Below are 14,001 nucleotides of genomic sequence, written 5' to 3'. Positions count from 1 at the left end.
AAAACCTGTCATTCGTTGAAGATTTACTGTGTGTTAAACATGTTATATTTCTTGTTTCATGTAATCCTGCAACAACCCCATGAAGGAAGTTTTGTTATTATCCCATTTCACAGGTATAGAAACGAAGGCACATAGAAGTTGAATAACTTACCCAAGGTCACTTAGCTAGTCAGTTTTGAAGCTGACCTTTGAATTCAGATTTGGCTGTGACAAATACTAGCTTTGTGCCCTCCGTAAGTTGTTTTAACTTTCTAGGTCTGTTTCTTCTTCTGAAGAAATGAGAAAATACCAACAATATTGGGTAATAATGAAGATTAAGGAAGATGATAGCTCTAAAGGGTTTAGTATGTACATGTGAGCATGACTTGAGCAAGCACTCCACGTGACAGCTAGTGTTGTTGTCTGTAAGTGTTACTACCGTCAGTAATCATTATCGGCCAGGTGGATTTCTAGGTGCTCACGACAGTTCTGCAAGGCAGTCATCATTATCCACTGTTGAAAGAGACTGAGTAATGTGTCCATTGTTTTATCAATTAAGTGTGAAATTCAAGAAGTTTTCCCTTCTTATGTACAATCCTGTAACCCTGTCTCTTCATTTCATAGGTATTATCTCCGGTTAGCTACTCAGAATCTTTGTATTCTAGGTTAGATCAGAGCCCACTTTGAGCTCTCTGCTTCCCAGCTCCAAACAGAAGCCCTCCTGAAGGAAGACGAAATTGTGGAGAATGGTGAACGGAGCATGCCTTCTGTGTCCCTCCCAGGAGATCTGCATTGTAACCTTATCACGCTGTGCCACCAGGCTGTTATACATCTAGCATTAGCTTATTTAGCCTTTTGGGAATTGCTTTCCTGGAATTATTGTGCAGCTTTACCTTTAACTTCCATGGAAAGTCACTTCAAAGACCTTTTGAAATTTATCATTGCACTTGCCTCTGAGAACATTGCCCTCCATAGCACTTGGTGTCCCATTAATAAAGTCTCACTTGAGATGATTTTTCCGGGAAAAGCTTATGCTTGTGCTAAGGAACTAGTAAGTTTCATTCTTTCTAATACTAGGAATTCTGTAATTGCTTGTTTCACAATTTTTAGTAAGAAAACTCAGAATCAAATTTCAACTTAACTACAATAATTATTTTGACATATTTAGGTTGTGATATTGTAATAGGCTGCTGGAACAGGAGGATGTTTGAAAACTGAAGACAATACAACTTAGTGAAATCTTTCTTGAGCGTAACTTTTATTTTGGAGTCATTCTGGGTTTATGGAAAAGTTTCAAAGATTGTATGACCTGCACAGAAAAAAACTTGTGTGATAGTTAACACTGTGGTACTGAACATTATTATTATTATTATTTAAACATTTTTTTTAGAGAGAGAAAGAGAAAGAGTGAGCACGTGCACAGAGGAGGTGCAGAGAGAAGGGGAGAGAGAGAATCCCAAGCAGGCTCCACACTCAGCACAGAGCCCACTGCAGGGTTTAATCCCATGACCGTGACCTGAGCTGAGATCAAGAATTAGACGCTCAACGGACTGAGCCACCCAAGCGTCCCATTATTATGAATATTATTATGTATGTGATGGTTCCTATTACTACATGATGTGGTGGTTCAGGCTGCAGTGTATACACAGTTACACTGTGTGGTTGTTTACATGGTTAATCCGTTCATGTCAGTACTCTGTGTATTAGTCCACACTAAAGGTTTACACTACTAAACAGATGACCCTTGAGTAATACAGGTTTGAACTGCATGGGTCCACTAATACGTGGGGTTTGTTTTTTTTTTATAAATATAGTACAGTGAATGTATTTTTTCTTATGATTCTCCTAATAACATTTTCCCTAGCTTAGTTTGTTGTATCAATACACTAAATAATACATATACAAAATATGTATTAATTGACTCTGTTATCTATAAGGATTCCAGTTAATAGTAGTCCATTAATTGTTAAGTTTTTGGAAAGTCTAACATTATACATGGGTTTTTGATTGTGCAGGGTATGATGCCCCTAATCTCCGTGTTGCTCAAGGGTCAATGATACCGTGTATTAGTTCACACTACTGGAGTTCACATTTGTTCACACTGCTTAGCGGTTCACACCGCTCCACAGTGTATTAGTTCGCACTGTGTGTGTGAGTTCACGCCCTATGTACTTCACATCACCACACTGGGTATTAACTCACACCACACGCAGTTCACGGTTCTACACTGGGTGTTAGCTCACACTGCGTGCAGTTCACACTGTTACATTGTGTGGTGATCCACACGGCACACAGTTCAGTGATGCTGGGTTTGGCACTATTCTATACGTGCAGGACTCGAGAGCAAACACAGCTCTTTAAAAAATTGGTAATAAAGGGGCGCCTGGGTGGCGCAGTCGGTTAAGCGTCCGACTTCAGCCAGGTCACGATCTCGCGGTCTGTGAGTTCGAGCCCCGCGTCAGGCTTTGGGCTGATGGCTCGGAGCCTGGAGCCTGTTTCCGATTCTGTGTCTCCCTCTCTCTCTGCCCCTCCCCCGTTCATGCTCTGTCTCTCTCTGTCCCAAAAATAAGTAAAAAAAAACGTTGAAAAAAAAAATTAAAAAAAAAAAATAAAAAATTGGTAATAAGAAAAAGAGAACCTTTCCAAACTCATACTTCTTTTTTTTTTTCCTCCAAGTTTTTATTTAAATTCCAGTTAGTTAACATATAGCGTAATATTAGTTTTCGGTGTACAATTTAGTGATTCAGCACTTCCATATAATACCCAGTGCTCATCACAGGTGCACTCCTTAATCCCCGTCACCTTTTTAACTACATGCCTCCCCTCTGGTATCCATCAGTTTGTTCTCTATAGTTAAGAGTGTGTTTCTTGGTTTTCCTCTCTTCCCCCCACCCCATGTTTGTTTTCTTTCTTAAATTCCACATATGAGTGAAATCATATGGTATTTGTCTTTCTCTGACTGACTTATTTCACTTAGCATAATACTCTCCAGCTCCATCCATGCTGTTGCAAATGGCAAGATTTCATTCTTTTTTATGGCTGAGTAACAATCCATTGTATATACACCACATCTTATTTATCCATTCATCAGTCAGTAGACAGTTGGGCCGTTTCCATAGCTTGGCTATCGTAGATAATGCTGCTATAAACATCAGGGTGCATGGATCCCTTCAAATCAGTGGTTTTTGAATCTTTTGGGTAAATACCTACCAGTGCAATTGCTGTATCATTGGGTAGTTCTATTTTTAACTTTTTTCGAGGACCCTCCATACTGTTTTCCAGACCGGCTGCACGGGTTTGCATTCCCATCAACGGTGTAAGAACGTTCCCCTTTCTCTGCATCCTCGCCAACACCTGTTGTTTCCTGTGTTGTTGGTTATAATCATCCTGACTAGTGTGAGGTGATATCTCATTGTAGTTTTGATTCATATTTCCCTAATGATGAGTGATGTTGAGCATCTTTTCAAGTATCTATTGGCCATGAAAAATGTCTATTCATGTCTTCTGCCCATTTTTTAACTGGATTGTTTTTTGGGTGTTGAGTTTTATAAGTTCTTTATATATTTTGCATACTAACTCTTTATCAGATATGTCATTTGCAAATATCTTCTCCCATTCTGTCACGTGCCTCTTAGTTTTGTTGATTGTTTCCTTCACTGTGCAGAAACTTTTTATTTTGATGAGGTCCCAATAGTTTATTTTTGCTTTTGTTTCCCTTGCCTCAGGAGACATATCTAGTAAGAAGTTGCTATGGCTAATGTCAAAGAGGTTACTGACTGTGTTCTCCTCTAGGATTTTAATGGCTTTCTGTCTCACAGTTAAGTTTTTAATCCATTTTGAATTTATTTTTGTGTATTGTGTAAGAAAGGGATTCAATTTCGTTCTTTTGCATGTCGCTGTCCAGTTTTCTCAACACCATCCAAGTTCATACTTCTAAGAGTCTAGTGGACAGAATAGTTATTTTTAGCATTTACATGGTTTTTCTGCCACGTCTGTAAGTCAGGAGTTCAAGATACAACTAAGCACCATGTATGCTTCTACCAGAAAGTTCTGGTGCGAGAGCTCCTAGTTTTATTTATTTATTTTTAAAAATGTTTATTTATTTATTTTGAGAGGGAAAGAGAGAGAGAGCATGACTGAGGCAGGGGCAGAGAGAGAGAGGAAGAGAGAGAGAATCCCAAACAGGCTCCACACTGTCAGTGCAGAGCCCAGCACGGGGCTCATCTCACAAACCCTGCGATCATGACCTGAGCCAAAACCAAGAGTCAGATGCTTAACTGACTGAGCCACCCAGGTGTCCCTAGAGAGAGCTTCTAGTTTTAAATCATCTAAGTTTGGCCTAGGTGAGGCTGTTATTTAGAATAGCATTGAGGAACAAGTTAAGAAACCATTACTCTTGGATTTGTGATGATCCATGTGGATAATGAGACTTATCCACAACATCTTAGGGGTCACTCCTTATCATGCGATCTGAGTTTGGCTTTTCTCTGTCCACTGCATTGGTCATGGCCAAGGTCTTGTATTGCAACTCCCAAACAGTGGCTTCACCCTCAAAAGGTCATATATTTGTTAATAGCTGATATAGTTTGGGATGAAAAATAGAATAGAAAGTGGGTGTAGTTTTATTACTATATTCTTCAGATCTATCTAAAGACCTTGTGGGGGCAAAGTGTCCTAAAAATGCCCAGGAAGATACTCCAATAACCTGAAATGGTGTTGTGTTCTGGACTTATGAAGGTCAGAGCTAATTGACGCAGTCTGCTGAGCCTTCCCCAGGTATGTGACCACACGACCCTGACTGACCATAGACTTCATGGTTAAACCCAATGGGTTGAGAGAACAAATACAGGGAATGTGGGGGAGGGATTCTTATTCCTACTCGTGCAGTCCAAGAGGAGGAATTTTCCTTAAACAGTCCTGGCTTCTAGCCTTGCCCTGATCGCCTCAGGCAGTGGGGTGCGTTGCTTGGTCGGTGTCTGATCGTTACTGGTATAACCCTTTTGGGCCCTGTTTCCACATCTGCTGAACACAGTCTTGCTAGGTAAGTGTGTCTTTCCTGCAGCTCAAACCTCAGCAAAGCTGTAGTCAGGTGGCCCACCGTTGCCGCACACCTAACCCTGCACTGCAGACCAGCTTTTTATCAGCCTCTATCTGCCTGAATCCTCTGTACCTTTCGAAAATTCATAATTCACGTAGTGAGACTAGCCTTCCAAAGCCACAATGCTTCATATCATTTAACTGTAGTTTTAATTCTGACTTTTTTGTATATGATTTGTATATGGTTAATATCTGTCTTCCTAATTAGTTAATAAGTTTCATGGGGGATGAAGGGGTGAGCACACATGTGCTTCTGATCCTTGTTGTATTCCTAGTGCCTGGCCCAACGTCCCAAGTTCATACGTACAACCAGTCAAAGGAAATGAATAAATGAGTCTCAGAAAGCCTTACATTCTCTTTGGGCCTGGCTGTCATCCCCTCTAGTAGGGTCCCTTTGCTGAGGTCCGTAAAACTCACGTGAGCATCCTGCCAAAGTTGCCAACTCTGAATCAGTCCCTGGATCAGTTTTCAACCCCCACAAAGCCAACCACACACTCACAGCGCCACCACCCGGGTTGTAACTGCATCCTGTTCCAAGGGAAAGTCCTGGTTTCTTTTCTTTTGCTTCTCACTTCTAGCTGTGGGCTTGTGTTTTTATTGAGAATTCTGGCCCTGAGCTGCCTTCTCTCCAATAGCCTTAGCATGCCTTCATGAACAAACCTATGTGCTTTCTCTGTTGCAGGATGCCCCAGGAAATCCCTGGGTCTGAGACTGCATTGCAGGGGCCATGAAACCCAAGTTGGCTGACATCCTCTTACCTCTACCCCCAGCCACCGTGGGGGCTTAGGAGCAGTTGGAGCAGGTCTTAGACACAGCTCGGGAAAAGTTCTGTTTTTAGACTTTCTTGGAGGGAGATGGGAGTATGGCATAGGGGAAGAAAATATTTACAAATAGAAAAGCCAAAGGGTTGCCGCACCTTTCTTTCAACTATTGCTTTTCCTAGTTGTTTAAGAGCACAGAGAAGATTTTTCTCTCCTCTCTTGCCTGGGTTTTCCTAGGCTTTATTGTTTCATTTTGACACACTCTTTTCTTCAGTGCTCATCTCTGAACGCTTCCTGAGGCTCCTTCCCCTGCTAACTATTTTATAGGAGGCAGGAAAAGTCAGCACAAAGGAAACAAACAGCACTGAGTGGCTTGTGAGAAGCCTGCTGGTTTTGGCCACCTGCTGTAAGGCGGTGAGGCTGAGCCCAGCAACACTTCCTTAAAAACAGAGCCATGTGCCTGCTATCCAAATCAAAGGTGCTTATAAAAAGAATTCCCTCTTTTGGGTCTGTTTTTTTTTTTTTTTTTAACCTCTCCCAGCTCCAGGTCCTGCTGTCTTTCTGCTGTCACGAGGGAAGGACCCATGGTTTTATTCCTGCTTTGAATGGCAAAAACTTTAAGTTGTAGTACCTTTTCCTGCTCGGCTGGCTGAAGCCAACTCTGCGTGTGGCTCCCTAACCCAGCCTGGAGCTGTTAGCTACAGCTTTACCTTCCGGTTTCACTGACTTTTCCAAGATCCAGTGTTTTCTCCTTCACTGTAAAGGTAATACATGCTTCCTGTAGGACATCACTACAGAAATATGCAGAGGGAAAATAATTCATCCCAAGTCCCACCCCCAAAGACAAACACTGTAAACATGTTGGTACATCTCCTTCTAGACAATGTTTAACATGCTTTAGAATTGAAAGATTCCTGGCTTATGCTCATTATATCTTACTCATCAAATATTGTGGATTCCCAAGGGAGATTTTATTTTATTTTATTTAAAATTGTTTTAATGTTTTATATTTTGCTTTTGAGAGAGAGAGAGAGAGAGAGAGAGAGAGAGAGCATGAGTGGGGGAGAGAGCAGAGAGAGTGGGAGACACAGGATCTGAAACAGGATTCAGGCTCTGAGCTGTCAGCACAGGCTCACCAACCCGGAGATCGTGACCCGATTCGAAGTTGGTGCTCAACCGCCTCAGCCACCCAGGCACCCTGGTGGATTTTATTTTGAAGTATGAACGTTCTAAGGGAAAGAGAGAGAAAGGGGGAAAAACGCTGGACGCACAAGATGCAAAAGCCCTCAGTGTAATAGTATTTCATCTTTGTGAACTCCCAGACTGGGGCTTAGTTACAATACTGCGCATTTAGATTCATCTATTAATTAGGAAGGGAAGTGATGAGTCAGCAACTGATCAAGAGCTAACAACTCACCCCTCTGAGATGAATAGGTTTTTAGTGCCTTCAGCTACTTTTCCAAAAACTTCTAGTGTCCAATAGGCTGAAAGGAGTTTACTTCCAGACATCTGAATTCTGTGAGGAAGCAAGTAAATTAAGAGATGGCAGACCGTTTAATAATGTGTAAAATGGAATATGGCGCCCTCTTCTGAGGCACATACAGGCCCATATGGGCACTTGGCATGGAGGGCCCCTGGAGTCTGGCCTCTGCCCGGCTTTTCTTCCATCACCTCCAGGAAGGTAGGACCTGTGCTGCCATATATGGTGTGGCATGGAATGAGGAGTCAGGGGAACTCAGTTTGAAGGTCACTTTTGGATGTTATGTGTTTGCTTTGGTCCGGTCATTCTCCCTTGGCAGGTTGGCATGTTCCCTAGCACAATGGGTGGCACAAAATGAGATAGTCCCTGATGTGCATTATGGGCCACACATCCCAGGTACAAAGCAAAATTACATCTGTAGATGTTGCAGACACACATTGGATTGGCCTATTCTCACATCTCACCTGAGGTCTCACAGACCTGACTTCCAAGAAGGTAGAATCAGCCATTGATTGGAATCCTGAACCTGTTCCTCCCTAAATCTGAGTGACCTTGTACGTCTTACTTAATTTTTAAACCTCCCTTTACTCCTTTGTTAAAAAGGAATAGTCACGTGTACCTTTGGCATTGTTAGGAAGATGCAATGGAAAACAGGATCAATTAATCACTAATTAACTCAACAACGATTTATTAAGCACTCATGACATGCCAGATACAGTTCCAGGCATTGTGGGCAAGCAGCGAACCAGCAGAAGAAAGTCTGTGGTCCTGTGGAGCTGTCGTACCAGGTGAGGGGGAGGGAGACAGGAAAGAAACAAATGAAAGTATCAGTGCTGTGCAGACAGTTGCAGTGGAGTGATGTGATAGAGGGTGACGAGGGAGCCACTCCAGTCTGGGTAGTCAGGGAAAGTTTCTCTGAGGGGGTGACATTCAGGCTGAGATGTAAATGACAAGAAGGAGCCAACCATGCAACAGTGACCAGGAGAAGAACATTTCGGGGAAGGGAACATAAGTGCAAAGTGCAAAGTAGAGAGGCGATGTGATTGGCATGTTTAGGACCTGGAAGGAAGCCAGCATGGCTAGAGCTAAAAGGTGAAGTGAAGGTTCAAGAAGTATGAAGGCCGTGGGTCACAAAGAGTCTGATAAATCAGAGGAGCACTTTGGACTAGGGGGAGACTACACGGCTCTTGGCTCAAAGGCACTCTTGAATGAGGCACTTGTCTGTGAGAATGAGGAACAGAGAAAGTTCTGGGGCAATCTGTTTCTCTGACCCTGAAGGATGAAGGTGAATGTGTTGTCACACGTTGCCATGCCAGACGTTTCTGCAGTGGTGAGTGTCTGTCTATGTCAAACAGAAACCCTGGGGGAGAAATGGGCTCTCCCCAGTCTTCAGAGGAGACACCATCAATCATGGAAAGTGGGAAATGACAGGAGATAGCCATTGGGTTCACAAAAGGAACCTTAAAATAGATTCAGTGAGAGATGCAATTCAGCTCCAGGCAGGTCCCTCCCGTCTTGAAGCTCAAAAGACTCCTCTGGGAGGAAATGTGGGGAGGGGAACTACAGGCAGAGCAGATGGCTCCATGAATAGGACCTCAACACTTGAGGCTACTCCAAGAAAGGGCCTCTTAATTAAGGGGGAAAAAGCCCGATAGCCAACCGGTTTGCCTTCCATCATTAATTGTTTTATTCTTCCATTTCCGAGTTGCTAACGGATGCATCCTGGGCTACTCAGGTCTGAGAGGCAAAGAATCCTGTTCTGTGTCTTATTTACAAGGTCCCCTGGAGCTGCCCCCAGGTCATTTCCCAGGATTTCAAGGAAAGGCTAATGTTCCAGATGAGAAGTAATTACAGCTCTTGGTTTCCAACTGTCCAAGTGGCAGTGCCGATGGTTGATTGGCTCTGCTGTCTTGGTTTCGTTTCCCGAGGCTCTTTCTACATCATTCCACTCCCTCTCCTATGTCCGAAGGAGTTTTCAGTCCAGCAAGCTCTGCACTTTTAGGTTACTTTGAAGGGTGGGTCTATCATCAGGCAACAACTGATTTCCAAGCCTCTCCAGCCACCTCAGCTGGTTGTAGGGAGCTGGCTGTTCATTAGCATCTGTGACATTTTCGTGAGCATTAATGAGGTCCATCTGAAGAACTCAGATCCAGAGTCAGTGAAAATTATTCTGTGCCCTAGGAAGTGGTTGGGAAACTTCCAGGGTTGATTTATCTCCTTGTTAAGACAAAAGGAGCATCAAATATGTCCCAAGATGACAGTATTTCTTGAAAAGAGGATTCTCTGGAAGCTTCGGGAATAATATCTTAAAAACACTTTAAAATGGAGAATTTCAAACACATACAGAAGACTAATGTTACAAAGAACCTCTATGCACTCTTTGCTCAGTCTCAACAATTACTAGCATTTTGCCAATCTTTTTTCTTCTATTTCCACACATTTATTTTTCCCTTTGCAATTGTGAGACATCATATCATCTCATCCTTAAATTCTTCAAGGGTTATCTCCAATAGGTAAAAACATTCCCCCATGCTATTGTTGCAAGTTGGGTTCCCTGTAAAGCAAACTCAGATGAGGAGTAGCAGGCAGAAAGCTTATTAGGCTTTTCAGGATTAGAATCCATAGGAGGGAAGGAAAGGAAACAAGATTGAGCTGGTAGGCAGGCTCTATAAAGGACTCAGCTGGCCCCCATGGAAAGCTACAAAGCTGAGGACTTCTCCGTTGTCTGGAGTCTCGGGGAGGAAGTTGGGCCTTTATACTCCTATGATGCTCCCATATTGACTGTGCTGTTCCTAGAAAGCAGGTATAACCTTGAAGTATGTGTCTCTCTTCAGCCAATAGCAATTTGAGGGCAGTTTCTGGAGAGGGCACATAGCAGGGGGCTGTTAGCTGGCAGTACTCCCAGCAGCATAGAGAATAATCTTTAACTTCCGAAGGTGGATCAGGGTGGCCCATGTAGCACCCACTACAGACATTGTTATGCCTAACAAAATTAACAGTGATTCTTCACTGTTATCTAGTATTACCTAAACAAGGTCCATGAAGGGAAGAATTATGTTAAGTTAAAAGACTCCTTTAGAGCAGATTTATTATGAATTTTAAATATGCAAATGAGCATTGTGACTTTCCAAGAAGGTTCTTTTTTAATTACTATTACTTTATTTCTTTATTTTTGAGAGGCAGAGACAGAGTGTGAGTGGTGGCGGGGGGCAGAGGAAGAGGGAGACACAGAATCCGAAGCAGGCTCCAGACTCTGAGCTGTCAGCACAGAGCCTGATGTGGGCCCGAACTCATGACCTCTGAGATCATGACCTGAGCTGAAGTCGGGCGCTCAACCGACTGAGCCACCCAGGTGCCCCATTTCCAAGAAGGTTCTTAAATGGGCAACATTTCTAAAATTTATTTGACCACCTTACATGTTTGTGGTTTTGCTTTTATTTTTATGTTTTGGGGCATAGGTCCAAAAACAATGTCCTGGAGTATTTAATAAACAGAGAAAGCAGTAGTTTTTATTTTACTGTGCTTGAGAATAGCTAAAACCAAGACTATCTTTGATGGTGAAAATGCTGAACGTTTGGAGGGGAACTACAGTAAGAATAATAAAAGCAAACTCTCCTTGATGATACAGTCCCTTCCAAGACAGCTACAAATTACATGGACATTTGAAGATATTTTGCAGTTGGAACAGGACACGTGCTAAAAATACTGTGCGATTCATCACATCCACAACCTTTCACTATGGAGCTTTTTGATATGGTCATTTCTGCACATTGGAAGGGCGGCAGAAAATGTGGTAACTGGCGAAGAGTCTCTTTGTGGATGCTGTGAAGTTATTTTTCAGTTGTTACAAAGCCTCATTTATAACTGCTACCCCAATCTTAGGAGGTTGGTTTGGAGACCAAGGAACTGGAAAGAAGTAGTATTCTAGGGTTTAGTGAAAGGTTCATAAATCAATAGGTTCCGGTTGTGCATACAGCATGGGGTCAGGCATTGGAATTGAAAAATGAGAAATATAGTTTGCTTCCCTAAGAATTTATGTTGAAACGAAGAAGGAAAAGACAACAAATACAATGGAGTGAAACAAGTAAACATGTATGAAGTGCAGTTTTCATTTTGTTCTATGGTTGGTTCTCTCTTGGGCTTTTTTACTAACATTACCTCAATAAATATGAAATAATATTATGCAATAATAATATGCAAATATTATTATTCCTATTTCATAGATAGAGAGGTAGAGAAAATTCTTAATCACACAGGTAGTAAGTGAAGTTTGGAAACACAATCCGGATATTTTGATGGTAACTCTATTGGGGCTCTAGTAGATAATGATTCAACTCACTGAGGGTTCAGAATCATGAAGGAATCGAAGGGGAGAAGATGGGGTGTCTGGAATGAGGGATACAATTGGCACAAGATTCTCTTGGTTCCATGATTTAAGGTGTTGGGTCCCCTTCTCTCAGAAGTGAGACACTAGACATACCTGTAGGAGTTTATGATCTGGGAGTAATAGTTATCTCTCCACATCTATGGGAGAACTTAGGTGTTTTCCAAATACGTAGAGGTTGCTATACTGGTCCATTTGAAATGGGCCACTATGGAAAGAGAACATGGGTCTGAGACCAGATATTACTGCTTTTAAATCCTAGCTCTACCTGCTAGTAGTGTGTTTCCATTCATTACATTCAGAACTTTAGTTGTTGGATCCATAAAATGGGTGTAATAATTCCTACCTCCTTATAGGGTGTTTGTAGGGAATAAGTGTTGTGTTGTTTATGCTTGACACCTGGCTGATACTCAGTAAATACCAATTTTCTTTTGTTATCCATCATTAAATAACTTTTCTTCAGTATAAGAAGTTGTTAGTATCAGGAGCACTGAATAGGCTTTTCAACAAAACCCAGAATTCCTGGCCTTCTCCTTCCCCTCTGCCATCCCATTTCCTGGGAATCCATGCACCAAACACTGCTATAAGGTCTGCTATGTATTCTACTGAATGATTTTTATGTATTGGTACATGAGTCTCTGAAAGATTGATGTTTCTCTGGTTTATTGCATTAAAGTTCTCTCATTCAGTAGTGAATAACGACAATGGAAGCTATAATATCCTGGGTGTTTACTATGTGCCAGTTAAATATTTGACAGACAGTAACAACTTTATGAGACAGGTCCTCCCATGATATATATTCCCATTATAGTGATGACGCTTTTGAGTCTTGGGTCAAGTAAATCGCCCCAGATCACAGAACTGGTAAGTGATACAGCAGGCCTTGAAACCAGCTATTTTTTTTTTAATTTTTATTTATTTTGAGAGATAAAGAGAGAGAGAGAGAGAGAGGCAGAGAAAGAGGGAGAGAGAATCCCAAGCAGACTATATGCTCAGCATGAAGCTCAACCCAGGGCTCTATCTCATGACCATGAGATCATGACCTGACTGATATCAAGAGCCAGTTGCTTAACCATTGAGCAACTTAGATGCCCCCAAAGCAGCTATTGTGACACCAAAGTATAGAGGTAAAACCTTTGAGTGACAAAAAGCTTGTGACATGGACTCTTATGATACTACTAGGCTAGGACTGCTTGGGTGTAATGAAAAGAGAGAATTGGCCATTGTAGTACCTGGATTTGAGTCTAGTCTCGCTATACTCTGGACTGACACTTTGGCCGGAAGTTCAGCTCAAGTTTGTGTCAGCCAATAAATGCAATCTCTTTCTCCCTCTGACACTGGTTCTGTTGGCCAGCTTTCTCATATTGAAGATATTGTCTAAATTTGACCCAGGAGATTTGCCAGAGTTAATTTTGGCTTAGTTTTTCCTAAAACTTGTGATCACAGAGAAAGAGACTATGTTTCCACAAAACCCACCAAATTTGGGTCCCCAAACTAATCACTATGGTCAGGAGAATGGAGAGTGCTCAGTAGCTGGCCAAGGTCATATTCCCCTAACCCTTGGGCTTGGGTAGAATGGAGAGTAGGGTAAATCCCGTAGGAAATACCTAGAATGGCACATTGTAAGAGGGAAGCTTAATAAACAAGATTACTTATATACAAGGCTTGTCTTGGATGGATGCAACATGAATAGATTCTGTACCCACCCACCTAAATTTCTAAAATTTATAGAGGCCTTAACTGTACATACACAGTCCAGATGTTCTCAATACCACCTTACTGTCTCAAGGCTGTGCCCTTGAAACAGCTTCTACTGTGGGAATGGTGGGCAGAAAGTACCTTCTAAGGACAGGGGATGGGGTTGAAGAGCCACTCATTACCCAGGTCTAGCTGGTGGGTCAACCAGTGGTCATATCCTCTCAATGATCTCCTCCAACATGAAGTAGGTCATTTCTCTCTAAACTCTAGCCTCTTCATCTGTGAAATAAGAATAATTTTCCTTGGAAGGTTGAGGTAAGGGAAGAAGGAAATAATAGACTAGAAGGAAAATATTTTGTAAACTTTACAGGCCTGTGGTAACACTACTCCAGCTAGTATCTCTGAAAAACCTGTTTCTCCAGCAACCTTTGCTTTAACATAGGATTTAATTTAGGTGCTTCCTTGCCATTCAGTAATGGTCAGTCATGGGCTACACTAAACTAATTAAAATACATGTATGAGCATTAGAATATATATGCTCACATTGTTTATCTTGAAGAGAAGTAAAAATGAAAGCATTAAAAAAATCTGGGATACTGCTA

At 42.0% G+C, this 14,001-nt stretch overlaps 1 long non-coding RNA gene across 1 annotated transcript in view; it reads left to right on the top strand.

The window, feature by feature from the left end:
- The window catches only part of LOC144616052 (uncharacterized), a 61,890-nt gene extending 60,587 nt beyond the window's left edge, over positions 1–1,303 (top strand). Inside the window, exon 3 of the long non-coding RNA XR_013554931.2 lies at positions 604–1,303. This is a non-coding gene — a long non-coding RNA (uncharacterized LOC144616052). The remainder of the gene's footprint in view (positions 1–603) is intronic.
- Positions 1,304–14,001: the final 12,698 nt, after the last annotated feature.

The sequence above is a fragment of the Panthera onca genome, chromosome B1, assembly GCF_046562875.1.
Source record: "Panthera onca isolate mPanOnc1 chromosome B1, mPanOnc1 haplotype 2, whole genome shotgun sequence".
NCBI lineage: Eukaryota > Metazoa > Chordata > Mammalia > Carnivora > Felidae > Panthera > Panthera onca.
This window is presented reverse-complemented; position numbering and strand designations above follow the sequence as displayed.